General features: G+C 37.3%; 1 protein-coding gene across 3 annotated transcripts in view; it reads left to right on the forward strand.

Annotated features, from left to right (window-relative positions):
• Positions 1 to 6074: 6074 nt before the first annotated feature.
• Positions 6075 to 14551, forward strand: part of LOC126293435 (uncharacterized) — a 119484-nt gene continuing 111007 nt past the window's right edge. Inside the window, exons 1-2 of one of the 3 annotated variants that reach the window (XM_049986660.1) lie at positions 6075 to 6614; positions 6882 to 7090. The gene's annotated coding sequence lies outside the window, so the exon portion shown is untranslated. Of the gene's footprint in view, positions 6745 to 6881; positions 7091 to 14551 lie in introns of all 3 variants that reach the window. The other 2 variants (XM_049986661.1, XM_049986662.1) reach the window with 2 other exon arrangements.

Here is a 14551-nt window from a genome sequence, read left to right on the forward strand (position 1 = left end):
CTGACACGTAGGCTGCCGTGCGTGACAGGTATGTTGTGTTGGAATAGTATTGGCCTGCTTTATATACCTGCTTTGCATTGCGGCCTGTACTTCAGTGACAAATAAATGATTTTCAAGCGCCTGATGTAGACCGCCATGTATGACAGGCATTCTGTGAGAGTAGCATCAGTCTGGTTTATTGAACTGAATTGCAGGGGCTACATGTGTTGATGAGCACGGTTGGGGACAGGTTGAGATGGATAAAGGAGGTGTGGGCAGAGCGAGAGGGAGGAGGAAATAGAGAGAAGGTAGGATGGGGAGGTGCATGAGGCACGTGGAGAGACAGACAGAGTGAGGTGGGAGGATGATGTGCACAGACAGAGGGAGGAAGACTTGGACATAGGGAGGGGAAGGAGGAGGTGTGTTCAATATATATTTGTTGAACATGTATGTGAGGAAAGCTGCAGGGAAAAGGCTATAGTGAGTAAATAAATAAAACACTAGGCAGCTGACAGCATTTGTAGCAATATGATAGCGGGATGTAGCAAAGTACACAACCAAGTAATTTTAATCAGACTTATAATCTTCCTGCCTTTTCCGAGTTTAGAAATGCTGAAAGTGCATCTTAAATTGCTTTTTAAATAACCATAATGTATTTGTATTTCTTTATTGGTCCTGTAAATTGTGTTTAGGTACATATTTTGCACAAACGATGTAGGACAAGTCAGGTTGGTACAGTATATACATCATCATACACATTGTTATTTTGAAAGGATAAATAATTAAAAATTATTCAATACATGTTGAATATTGATGAGAAATTTAATATAATAAAATAAAATGATAGACTTATTAAGAATATTTGAGCAATTACACTACACTTTTCTGATACTCTAAAAACTCGGAAACAGAATAGAAGCAGTGGTCAAGCAAGTACTCTTTCAGTTTCACTTTAAACTTTTGTAAATTTTGCATATGTTTCAAATAGGATGGCTTGTGATTGTACAGCATTATGCCAGTATGATACACTTCTCTCTTACAAATGTTTGTACTTACTGCATTGACATGCAAGTAATGTTTCTGCCTAGTGTCATGAGGGTGGTAATCACAGTTATACTTTTAAAATACTTCCTTTTGTGAAATTTCATATTTCATACATATATAAGTAAGGAAGAGGCAGTATACTGAGATTTTTAAATATTGGTCTACAGGAGTCTCTGTACTTAGCATGGTTTATTATTGTAACAATCTTTTCCTGTAGCCTAAATGTTTTCTATGGAGTTCTCCCAAAAGATAATGCCGTACATCAGCAGTGACTGAATACTGCCATGGTAAATTGTGACCACAGACGCACGACTTGTATTTTGTGCGAGGATTCTTGCTGCATACGTAAGCGTGTTTAGCTTTTTATTTACATGGTTAAGATGTGTCTCCCATTTTAGGTTTTGCTGTAAATGTATACCTAAAATTTTTGTGTCGCTCACAGATGAGACAGTTTTTACATCAATTTTAAAAATTGGTCTTGCAGGATGTGAATTGTGTAAATTGACTGTCACTGTTTTTTCATTATTTATTATTAGCTTGTTTGTTCTGAACCATTGTGTCAAATTTTGTATTATGCCTGTAGCTGTTGTTTGTAGGCTTTCCTCATCATGTGATTTGATTAGGATATTTGTGTCATCTGCAAAAAGTACTGTTGTCCCTTTAGTTATTTTTTCTGACAAATCATTAAAAGAATGAAAAGAATTGGCCCAAGGACTGACCTTTGAGGAACTCCATATGTAATGTTTTGTGCATTACTGTAAAAATTACAATTTTTTGTGTTTTCATGTCTTGTATTTTATTTGAGTGATCTGTTGACAGTCATGAAGGTAGGAATGTATCCACTTATTTGGCTGGCCTCGTATTCCATAATTACCTAGCTTCTGCAACAGAGTATTATGATCAATTACATCGAAGGCTTTACTAATGTCAAGAAATATGCCAGACACATGTTGCTTATTATCTACTGCAGTTAGAATTTCATTTAAGGAGGTATAAATAGCTGACTGTGTTGATCTGCCAGTTCTGAATCCATGTTGCACATCTTTATTTAGAAAGGCCTCTAATAAATGTTTCTCTGTCTGCACTAGGTCATCTGTATACTGTCATAATTATTATATCTTGTTGTTGCTTTGCAATTGGACATCAGATGCCTCAACACAAGTTTGCAACACTTCTGATTCACACCTTTTACATTTGAAGTCCTAGTCATGAAAAATATGCACACTTCCACGTTCCTCATTCTTTATAGAACACTGACTAGCCAATATTAATAGTGCTAAATTAAAAATATCTAGACCAGTGTTCCACAATATAGAAGGAGTTACTGTTGTCCTCCAGGCTTTCTCTGTGGTGTTAATGGTTTCTAAGTTTATACGTTTGCAATTTCATGAGGTTTTTCCTTCTAGACAAAATGTTATAGTTTTTGTAGAAAACTAGAGTTGAGGCAGCAGCTGTACTTGCACTCTGTGGCATCATGCTTGCTCGTGCTATAATCATGAACACAAATCCTATACATTTTACAGCTCAAGTGACATTTGTCACGAGAGAATCTCCTCTGCCTTTTATGGGCAAAATGCAAGTTGCTTCAGAAAATTTTACAAAATATTTATTATATTTCTCACAATTACAAGTTCCACTTTGAGACTGATGTTCTGCACAAAAGTGTTAGCTTTTTCTAGGTCTTGTTCTTTTCTGTGTGATGAATTTATGGCTTCAGTCTTATAGTCAGGCAACTCTTGGGTAATTTCACTCTTATCTGAAAAAACTTGTTCTTAACAAGTTGCGAAAGGGAAGTAATAGTACCCTAGTCTACTTCTTTACTTTTCTTTCTTTGAAAACAGGCATATCTCAGGACCATGTGTGTGGTTTATAAGTGCCAGTATATTTTCTGTGGCAATATTCCTAGAATTCAGGTCAACTGGTGTAAGTGTTTTTAAAATAGGATGGCAGTTCAAATCCATGTCTGGCCATCCTGATTTAGGCTTTCTGTGATTTCGCTAAATCATTTCAGGCAAATGCCAGGATGGTTCCTTTGAAAGGGCACGGCCGATTTACTTCCCCATCCTACCCTAATCTGAGCTTCTGCTCCATCTCTAATGACTTCATTGTCGACAGGATGTTAAACATGAATCTCCTTCTTCCTTTAAAATAGCCACCAAATTGTAGTGTTCCTTTGTGTATCAAGCTATCTCAGCAGTGCAGAAAACAATTCTTTCAGATATAGTCTGTGTGCTATGCACATAGCAAATGTGGCCTAGCACTTGTCATCAAAGCACTCCACGCATTCAAATAATTATGCTGGGGTGTCATCTCAAATAAAAACCCTTGAGTACACGGTCTCTGCTCCACGCTTGACAAACCGAACAGGAGACTACACAAACTAGCAAACAGCAGACAACTCTCACCGAATTAATGACAATAACTGCTATCTGCACCCATGACAGATTGTAAAAATAATTACTCACCTGCTGAAGATGGAAATTTTTACATCTTCTGTTTCTGAAAGTAGTGTGGGCTCATACTACTCACTAAAGGTTTAATACTTGTGGTAATTGGGTTCATAGTATAATTTTGCAGAAGGATTTTATATCAAACTGGCAATTAGAACAGTTCATTAGAGGCTATGAATGGTGGGGCTGATATGAAACAAAGTTTCTGGATATTAGCAGTCTAACCTTCAATGTTACTGTGACACATTTGGCACTATGTTATGATTCTTTAGGTGTTGCAAGAATCAGCATATAATACACAGCTGCAAGAAAAGCTGAAAAATGTCTGAACTTTGTGTTCTGCAATGAACTGTCCTTCATATTGATACAGCACTGATACAAGTGAGTGACACCTCGATTGTTCTGAAGGGCAGGAATAATAAACTGTTTTGGACTCTGTTATACTATTCTTCCATTAACCAAACACTGTACTGTTAGTGAAACAATGAATTTGCAGAATATTATTTCATCCCTGTATTAAAAGTGAATCCACAAATACAGTTAAATACATGAAATGTGTATGGAAAGGACTTGCATTTTAAAGCTACACAAAGAGAGAATCACTAGAATGATTCCCCATTGCTTTCTGCTTTGCATATAGAATTTTTGTACCTCATCATGTGCACTCAGTGCCACTATGTAGCATTCATTCACACAGTGGGCAGTTGCCATAATATTTTTGTTTTTGTTGGTTCACATACTTAGTGCAAAATATCACTAACCAGAGATCTTTACAACATTAGACATACAAGCAGCAGTTGCCTTTCCTCAGTCAACCAGTGGAATAATTCTCTTGGAATAAGTTAAATACTTTATGCATTTGCAATGTTTGAGAATTACTTGAACTAAATGCTTTCATTTAAAACATCGCTCAGGGATTAGGCTTTAGCTCTGTTCCAGCTTGCTGCCTACAAGACACTGTGAGCAACGATGTGATCAGCATGTCTCCAGCCACTATTGTGAGTACTGTAGATGAATTTTGATGCTGCCATTAATTTTTTTATTCATCTCCTCCTCATATGGCTGAGTGGATATCATTCCAGACCTTATTGAGGAGGTACAATATCCCTCCACACTGAAAGCAAGGGCAGTAACCTTTCAGTTACAGAAGAATATTAATTTTATTTTTACTTTAACATAATCTTTTATTGAACTGAGATGCAAGAATCACAATGTGTCACAAATGTTGACGCACAGCATTGTCAGTGTATCCTTCAAATTATTTACATTAAACACGGAATTAATAACATCAATGTGATGATAAAAAGTCCGAATTTGGCACTGGAAAACTTGTATACACAAGAACATATTTTTTACAACAATACTTATTGTTCTTAGTACTTCTTGCAGAAGTACTGTTTGAACTGCGATTAGATGTAATCAGGAGAAATTAAACAGAACCGCAACAATTGCTACAGGTTTAAGTTTTTTCCTAAAATAAAATTTCACGGGTATGACAAAATGAACAAGCAATATCTATGTTTATGAATACAGGTTTAAGTGAAGTAGCTCACCTGACGCGCAAAGTAATATTGTATACCGGAGTGAATATGACTTTTCTTTAAATGAAACAACAAGTTCACTGTTACCAGTCACCGTTTTATTTATTTCTACGATGCGTTTCGAAGGTTTAAACCTCCATCATCGGGTGGATTTGCATTAGTAAGTATTACATTTGTGTGTGTGTTGTGTTACGATTTTTGGAGGAACTTGTGACACTGCCTAGTGGAGAAAACAAGGCACTATTTCAGAATATGGTTCAGGATTACTTTTGACAAAAAAATTAAACTGATATCTAATGGTAAACAGTGTCTTGTTTTCTCCACTAGGCAGTGTCACAAGTTCCTCCAAAAATCGTTACACAACACACACACAAATGTAATACTTACTAATGTAAATCCACCCGATGATGGAGGTTTAAACCTTCGAAACGCGTCGTGCAAATAAATAAAACGGTGACTGGTAACAGTGAACTTGTTGTTTCATTTAATGTCAGTAACAGTCACGGTAAAGCCTAACCTAAAAATGTTCGCATTTAAAGTTACTTTTCTTTATAAATATCTCGTACATTTCATGGTAATTTCCAAGAATGTTTGCCTATCGAAGCCGCGGGCTCCAAACAGTTTCCTTCTCGGTTTCGAGCCCTTTCTCTGTCTTATGGGATTCTTATTGTCCGCAAATTTCTTATATTTCGCTGCTATCTGATACACCACCAAAATCTAAAAAGCAAGTTGGTCATTCAAAGGACGCGCTCAATGGATAGGAACGCCTTCTTCACTGATTGGATGGAAAGAAATGACACCATAGAACCACAGTGCTGCTGATGAGGTCACGCCTTCCAACCAATCAAAACGTAAGGTGTTACTTCGGCGATAGGCTATTGTAGAATTCCTGCCCTCTCCTCACCTTACCCGACCGTATTTTGTAAATTTTTTATATATAAATATTATTTCTGTTCGTTTTTGACATATCCGATATTATTACACCAAATGGTCTATGGACTAATAAATAAAATCATGATAAGGAACCGCTTCTTCTTCATCTGTCATCTTTGGATGCGGAATACAATGACGTTTCTTCATCCCCCATGAAGAATAATATGGCTACCTGTCAGGGAGGGTGGAGGAGGGGGTTGTGAACCGAAGTTGTTATGAGGGTAGGCTAGTGGGAACAAAACAAAGCCATGATATACGAGTAACGAAAATGAATTTTCGAATAGAGACAGCGAGAGGTGTGTGTTGGTAATAATTAAAAGTGTGTAATAGTCGTTCATTCCGCTGTGACAGGTTGCCGTGTTTTTCTTTTTTTTTTACTCCGCCCGGTGTGGTGCTCGCAATTGTGTCAACCGTTTATTAAATACAAAATGTTTGTGAAATAAATACAGGCTTGCTGCCATCCCCAGCTGCGTTTTCTGCGTTCTGCTTTTACATGATTGTATACTAATGTTGAACTAAATACTAACGAGAAAACTGTAGCACAGCAACTAAAAAAATTATGAAAAATCCCGTACCAAACAAGAATTAAGAGTTTGAGGGATACGCAGTATTATGAAAAAAACTTCGCGTTCCCGGTGATGTAGAGATGATAAAGTGATTAAAGAAGGTTCGTAAATACAGATTGTGATTATAATCTAATGGCACTTAATTGTTCTATTCGTTGAAATCGCAAACATGTTATTAGAGGCTCCGGAAAAAGATCTTATTGGACTCAAAACTTTTGCTATGTGATACAGGTATCACGATAGGAAAGTTACATATTATTAACTGTGTTTCAGTTGTATAAATATGTGTAACAATTATATATCATTTCTACATTTAGGTACTAGCCTACTACCACGGTTACTAATTCTCTCAATTTTTGTTATTTCAGATGATGAAAACACTCTCTCACAACCACAAACGTGCGTCATTGTACCAACCAGTGTAATATTATTTAATCCATAAAACTTGAAGGTATATCCAGGAAATGAGTATTTCATAATAGACAAATCTGACAGTTATTTTGATGCATATGATATATCGCACATAAACTACCAACAACGCGAAAAGGCGGTTTTTGTAAAACGGCGGTCCGACTAGGTCAGTACTGATTATAGTAATATGCTTATCAACAGTTGAATTTATCATTAGGCTTAAAACAATAGATTATAGGCCATCCTAGGCAAATGAGCTCAAAAAGCTCTGTTTAGCTCGATTAGTCCTTAGAAACATCTCATATTGTGTTGACCTGTAGAAAAGTTTCTATTTTGCGTCTTGTGGAATCATCATAAGGGGACTGCAAGTTAAGTGTTTATTCAGCAGAAGTGACCTGTTGGAATATTGTGTGAAGTAGATAAGTTTACATCTTACAGAAGCCTTCTTAAAGAGCATGGAATTCTTATGCTCACATGTTCAGTCCTTTAATCCTGAATGCTTTTTTTTTATGAAGAAGAATATCCAGCATGAGTTGTCAACTTTGACCAGTAACATAGGAAATGTGTGCCAAACACAGTAAACAACACAATGCCTGTAACGTGATATCAGTGACCATTATTTTCAAATGGTCTAATCTACAGTTCAGTGTTGTCACCGCAAGAAGTTTTCCTGATCTTAAACTGTAGGCAATTACAGCCGAATGTCCACATTTTCACTTGAGGGCTACAAACAATGCTCTGCCTGTAGAAAGTTTACTGATACCATGCCTGGTTTCAAGCCAGATTAGGTGCATCTTAAGTGATCTAAACAAGCATTAGAAAGAAAGTATTTTACAATGTTTCTTTACACACAGGCTCAGTGATTACTGTTACATGGAGTAGAATAAACATGCACATTAAGTGCTTGCATAACTATGTCTACAACATTCTTCAATGCTTTTCTTGAAGCCTCTCCCCGTCGTCCATGCCACTAGAAGCATTTATGAAATAGCTAGATAAAAGGAAGTGCCCCTAAAACAAAATAAAAAGGGTATTTGGTGGGGAGCGAGAAAAGTCATAAATCAGCTAGAGGTAAATAGAGGAGGAACCATTTTTAATCGTTTATTGCAGTACCTAGCCTATGCAGATGATGTGGCATTAATCGCACAACATACTGCTGTGCTGGCTGATACCTTGTATTTTGTTAAAATATGCCTTCACACATGGCACATCCTTGGAGCTTCTTATACTCCATCTTGGTGGGAACTATGAAATAATGCTGCCTTCCCAGTTTAGTTAACTAATTGCTGTTTGTCTCCCTATTATATGCTTAACAATATCGAGAAGGAAATTTGCTTCTCACCATATAGCGGAGCTGTTGAGTCGCAGATAGGTACGACAAAAAGACTTTCACAATTAAAGCTTTCAGCCAATGGCCTTCGTCAACAACACACACCCACTCACGCAAATGCAACTCACACACACGACTGCGGTCTCAGACAAACCACGCATTACATTCTTAATATTTACTCAAATACATTGGTGTATAGTACATTATTACTTCTCGTGTACCTGTACAAGGAACATTGTTACTCACCTTGTTGGTAACAGAATTTTACAAGCCTCGTTAGTTGCATTTTCCATGAGCCAATTGCACAATAAATTGTAATAATGTGGAACAAGTCAGTTTCATTCATACTGCAAATTAAGCTGATTTGTAAATGTGGCTACACGCTGATAATTTATGAGTTTTATGATTATTATTATTATTGTTGTTGTTTTTATTAAATATGCAGATGAGAGTTAGTAATTGCTACCCACCACCATTTACAGTAATAGAATTTCTCCTTTGGAATAAAAGTAGTCATCAAAAATAAATGTTTTCAACTTGTTTTCAAATTTTCTATCACTGAGTAAGTTATCGAAAGTTTTAGTTGTGGCATTGTGCATGCATTTTTGTGCTAGAAACTACCTTAAGGTGAAGTAATGAATGTCATTTTTCCTTCCGGTATTGTAATGGTGTACTGCGTTGTTCCTTTTGAACTACAGTGGATTATTAACAACAAACTTTAAGAGTGAATAAATACTGTGAAGCAGTAGTAACAGAACCCAACTCCTTAAACAGATATTTAAAAGATTATCAATAGTGAGTACCGCACATTATTCATACAGCTATTTTTGGGCAATGAATACTTACTTTGTTAAAGATGAGTTACCACAAAACATTATTCTATACGACATTATTGAATGAAAATAACATCTTGCTGTTCTGTCTCTCCCCAAGATTTGCAATGATTCTAAGTGCAAATGTGGCTGAACTAAGTTATTTTACAGGCTCCAAAATGTGCTTTTTCTAGTTTAAATTCTCATCAGTTTGGAGACCTATTTCTTATTTCCACACCTAGTGTTACATTCGTCGTTTGTGTAGTACCCCTAGATGTGCAGAGTTGAATATGATGTGTCTTTTTAAAATTGAGAGTGAGGCCATTCACAGAAAACCATTCAACGATACTTTTAAGGACCTTGTTTACCACTTCTCTTGATGTTTGTATGCTTGGATTGATTACAATACTGGTGTGATTGTCAAAAAGAGCTAATTCTGCTTGTAGCATATTAGATGGAAGATCCTTTACATATACGAGGTACGATAGTGGATGTAAGGTTGAGCTTTGGGAATGCCATATGTGATTTCTCCCCAGTCAGAGTAATGTCCCTGGACTATGTTGGATGAGTTGCTAAGTAAAATATTTTGCATTTTTGTGGTTAGGTATGACATTATCTATTGCTGGGCATGCCATCAATCACATAAAGCTTCAGTTCATTTAGGAAAATATTCATGCAGTAATATTCCTTAGATAGGTCAAATAAAATAACAGCTGCCTCTATTTTGTTATTTAAAGCTCGTAAAATATAGTGAGTGAACATTTAAATGACATTCTCAGTGAAGTAACTCTTTTGAAATTCAAACTATGATTCGTTGAGGATATTGTTTCTCAGATGAGATACTACTTCAGAGTACGTCACCTTCTCAAAAATTTTGGAAAATGTCGGTAGTGAAATAGGTCAGTAGTTATTGACATCCCTTTTAAAGAGGGCTTTAGCAATGGCATATTTCAGTCTCTCGGGAAATATACTTTCAATTGGTGAACATCACATATTTCGGTAAGACAGGGCTTATTATATAGAAACAAGAGCACTCTATTGGAAATACCATTAGCTTGTACTATTGAGCAAATATAGAATTGTCTTAATTTGAGGATGAGACATTTGGTGATACATTCATATGACAGAAATTTATGACAGTTGCTTTTTCAACATATTGCCGTGATTTTTCTCCTATCCTTTCTACTATAAGTAAGATAAATTATAGAGTGCAGCAATCGGTCATCCTTTCCTTTTTTCTCCAGGTATTATTACTTAAATCCAGATTTCGGCTAGTGCCTAGCCATTATGAATGCACTTCTTTTTAACCTCGATGCATGTTAATTTCCTGTTCATTGGGCATCAGTCACAGTTCGTTGGATAATACTAGGTAGTATTCAAAGAACTGTGACCGACTTTGGCATAGAGCTTGTGGTACCCCTGAACACTGTTTATGACATTCCTTATAACATGCAAATGTCGCATGGTAGTGGAATCGACACATTTTCCAGTTCTCAAGTGCACTGGTGTGTATCATTTTTGATTAATGCATTTAAACTATCTTCATCAAAGCACAAAAGTCTTCCTGAATGTGCTCTGTCCAGTGTCTTTATTCCCATACACGGCGCAAATGTTTTTGGCTGCTTCTGCTGCTGTCACATATCTATTGAACTCAAACAGAAACATATGTCAAAGTCCTGATTTCTCCACTTGGAACTGTATTTTCCATCATCCATAGTTTCACTGGGGAGGTCATGTGTTTGTATTTTGTCAAACTCTGTGAATTTTATTTTTAATCTTTATTGAAATAACTTCGATCATTATTTTTATTCAGTTAAATGGGTTAAGTGTAATTTTTTTATTTCTTTTCCTTTGTCGTGTCATTTTAATCCCTGTGTTAACTTACTCAACTTCTCTTTTTTCTTCTTCTCATAATTCTTGTTCCACTTGCATGTGAATTTAATTCTATATTTATCTGTATGTCAGAATATTTAAACATTTTAAAATGCTACTCTCCCCATGAACCATGAACCATGGACCTTGTCGTTGGTGGGGAGGCTTGTGTGCCTCAGCGATACAGATAACCGTACTGTAGGTACAACCACAACGGAGGGGTATCTGTTGAGAGGCCAGACAAACGTGTGGTTCCTGAAGAGGGGCAGCAGCCTTTTCAGTAGTTGGAAGGGCAACAGTCTGGATGATTGACTGATCTGGCCTTGTAACAATAACCAAAACGGCCTTGCTGTGCTGGTACTGCGAACGGCTGAAAGCAAGGGGAAACTACGGCCGTAATTTTTCCCGAGGGCATGCAGCTTTACTGTATGATTAAATGATGATGGCATCCTCTTGGGTAAAATATTCCGGAGGTAAAATAGTCCCCCATTCGGATCTCCAGGCGGGGACTACTCAGGAGGATGTCGTTATCAGGAGAAAGAAAACTGGCGTTCTACGGATCGGAGCGTGGAATGTCAGATCCCTTAATCGGGCAGGTGGGTTAGAAAATATAAAAAGGGAAATGGACAGGTTAAAGTTAGATATAGTGGGAATTAGTGAAGTCCGGTGGCAGGAGGAACAAGACCTCTGGTCAGGTGACTACAGGGTTATAAACACAAAATCAAATAGGGGTAATGCAGGAGTAGGTTTAATAATGAATAGGAAAATAGGAACGCGGGTAAGCTACTACAAACAGCATAGTGAACGCATTATTGTGGCCAAGATAGATACGAAGCCCACACCTACTACAGTAGTACAAGTTTATATGCCAACTAGTTCTGCAGATGACGAAGAAATTGAAGAAATGTATGATGAAATAAAAGAAATTATTCAGATAGTGAAGGGAGATGAAAATTTAATAGTCATGGGTGACTGGAATTCGAGTGTAGGAAAAGGGAGAGAAGGAAACGTAGTAGGTGGATATGGATTGGGGCTAAGAAATGGAAGAGGAAGCCGCCTGGTAGAATTTTGCACAGAGCACAACTTAATCATAGGTTCAAGAATCGCAAAAGAAGGTTGTATACATGGAAGAACCCTGGAGATACTAAAAGGTATCAGATAGATCATATAATGGTAAGGCAGAGATTTAGGAACCAGGTTTTAAATTGTAAGACATTTCCAGGGGCAGATGTGGACTCTGACCACAATCTATTGGTTATGATCTGTAGACTAAAACTGAAAACACTGCAAAAAGGTGGGAATTTAAGGAGATGGGACCTGGATAAACTGAAAGAACCAGAGGTTGTACAGAGTTTCAGGAAGAGCATAAGGGAACAATTGTTGGGAACGGGGGAAATAAATCCAGTAGAAGAAGAATGGGTAGCTTTGAGGGATGAGGTAGTTAAGGCAACGGAGGATCAAATAGTTAAAAAGACGAGGGCTAGTATAAATCCTTGGGTAACAGAAGAAATATTGAATTTAATTGATGAAAGGAGAAAATATAAAAATGCAGTAAATGAAGCAGGCAAAAAGGAATACGGATGTCTCAAAAATGAGATTGACAGTAAGTGCAAAATGGCTAAGCAGGGATGGCTAGAGGACAAATGTAAGGATGTAGAGGCTTATCTCATTAGGGGTAAGATAGATACTGCCTACAGGAAAATTAAAGAGACCTTTGGAGAAAAGAGGACCACTTGTATGAATATCAAGAGCTCAGATGGAAACCCATTTCTAAGCAAAGAAGGAAAAGCTGAAACGTGGGAGTAGTATATAGAGGGTCTATACAAGGGAGATGTACTTGAGGACAATATTATGGAAATGGAAGAGGATGTAGATGAAGATGAAATGGGAGATACGATACTGCGTGAAGAGTTTGACAGATCACTGAAAGGCCTGAGTCGAAACAAGGCCCCCGGAGTAGACAACATTCCATTGGAACTACTGACGGCCTTGGGAGAGCCAGTCCTGATGAAACTGTACCATCTGGTGAGCAAGATGTATGAAACAGGCGAAATACCCTCCGACTTCAAGAAGAATATAATAATTCCAATTCCAAACAAAGCAGGTGTTGACAGATGTGAAAATTACCAAACAATAAGTTTAATAAGCCACAGCTGCAAAATACTAACTCGAATTCTTTACAGACGAATGGAAAAACTAGTAGAAGTCGACCTCGGGGAAGATCAGTTTGGATTCCGTAGAAATGTTGGAACACGTGAGGCAATACTGACCTTAAGACTTATCCTAGAAGCTAGATTAAGGAAAGGCAAACCTACGTTTCTAGCATTTGTAGACTTAGAAAAAGCTTTTGACAACGTTGACTGGAATACTCTCTTTCAAATTCTAAAAGTGGAAGGGGTAAAATACAGGGAGCGAAAGGCTATTTACAATTTGTACAGAAACCAGATGGCAGTTATGAGAGTCGAGGAGTATGAAAGGGAAGCAGTGGTTGGGAAGGGAGTGAGACAGGGTTTTAGCCTCTCCCCGATGTTATTCAATCTGTATATTGAGCAAGCAGTAAAGGAAACAAAAGAAAATTTCGGAGTAGGTATTAAAATCCATGGAGAAGAAATAAAAACTTTGAGTTTCGCCGATGACATTGTCATTCTGTCAGAGACAGCAAAGGACTTGGAAGAGCAGTTGAATGGAATGGACAATGTCTTCAGAGGAGTATATAAGATGAACATCAACAAAAGCAAAACGAGGATAATGGAATGTAGTCTAATTAAGTCGGGTGATGCTGAGGGAATTAGATTAGGAAATGAAACACTTAAAGTAGTAAAGGAGTTTTGCTATTTGGGGAGCAAAATAACTGATAATGGTCAAAGTAGAGAGGATATAAAATGTAGACTGGCAATGGCAAGGAAAGTGTTTCTGAAGAAGAGAAATTTGTTAACATCGAATGTAGATTTAAGTGTCAGGAAGTCTTTTCTGAAAGTATTTGTATGGAGTGTAGCCATGTATGGAAGTGAAACATGGACGATAAATAGTTTGGACAAGAAGATAATAGAAGCTTTCGAAATGTGGTGCTACAGAAGAATGCTGAAGATTAGGCGGGTAGATCACGTAACTAAGGAGGAGGTATTGAATAGGATTGGGGAGAAGAGAAGTTTGTGGCACAAGTTGACTAGAAGAAGGGATCGGTTGGTAGGACATGTTCTGAGGCATCAAGGGATCACCAGTTTAGTATTGGAGGGCAGCGTGGAGGGTAAAAATTGTAGAGGGAGACCAAGAGATGAATACACTAAGCAGATTCAGAAGGATGTGGGTTGCAGTAGGTACTGGGAGATGAAAAACTTGCACAGGATAGAGTAGCATGGAGAGCTGCATCAAACCAGTCTCAGGACTGAAGACAACAACAACTCTACCAGTTAAAAAACAAAATCTGGAATAATTTGTTTATATGTACAGTGGTACCAGAAAATGTAGTTTTCATTGCAAGACGTGCATTTTATTGGGTGGTAATTGTCATGCAAACATCTAAAACATAAATTCTTAGTGCACTGTGGACAAAATGACACAGATGAAGATTTAAATGAAAGAACGCACTGAAATGAAAAAAATTCAAGCAAAA

This window comes from Schistocerca gregaria, chromosome 10, assembly GCF_023897955.1.
Source record: "Schistocerca gregaria isolate iqSchGreg1 chromosome 10, iqSchGreg1.2, whole genome shotgun sequence".
Classification (NCBI taxonomy): domain Eukaryota; kingdom Metazoa; phylum Arthropoda; class Insecta; order Orthoptera; family Acrididae; genus Schistocerca; species Schistocerca gregaria.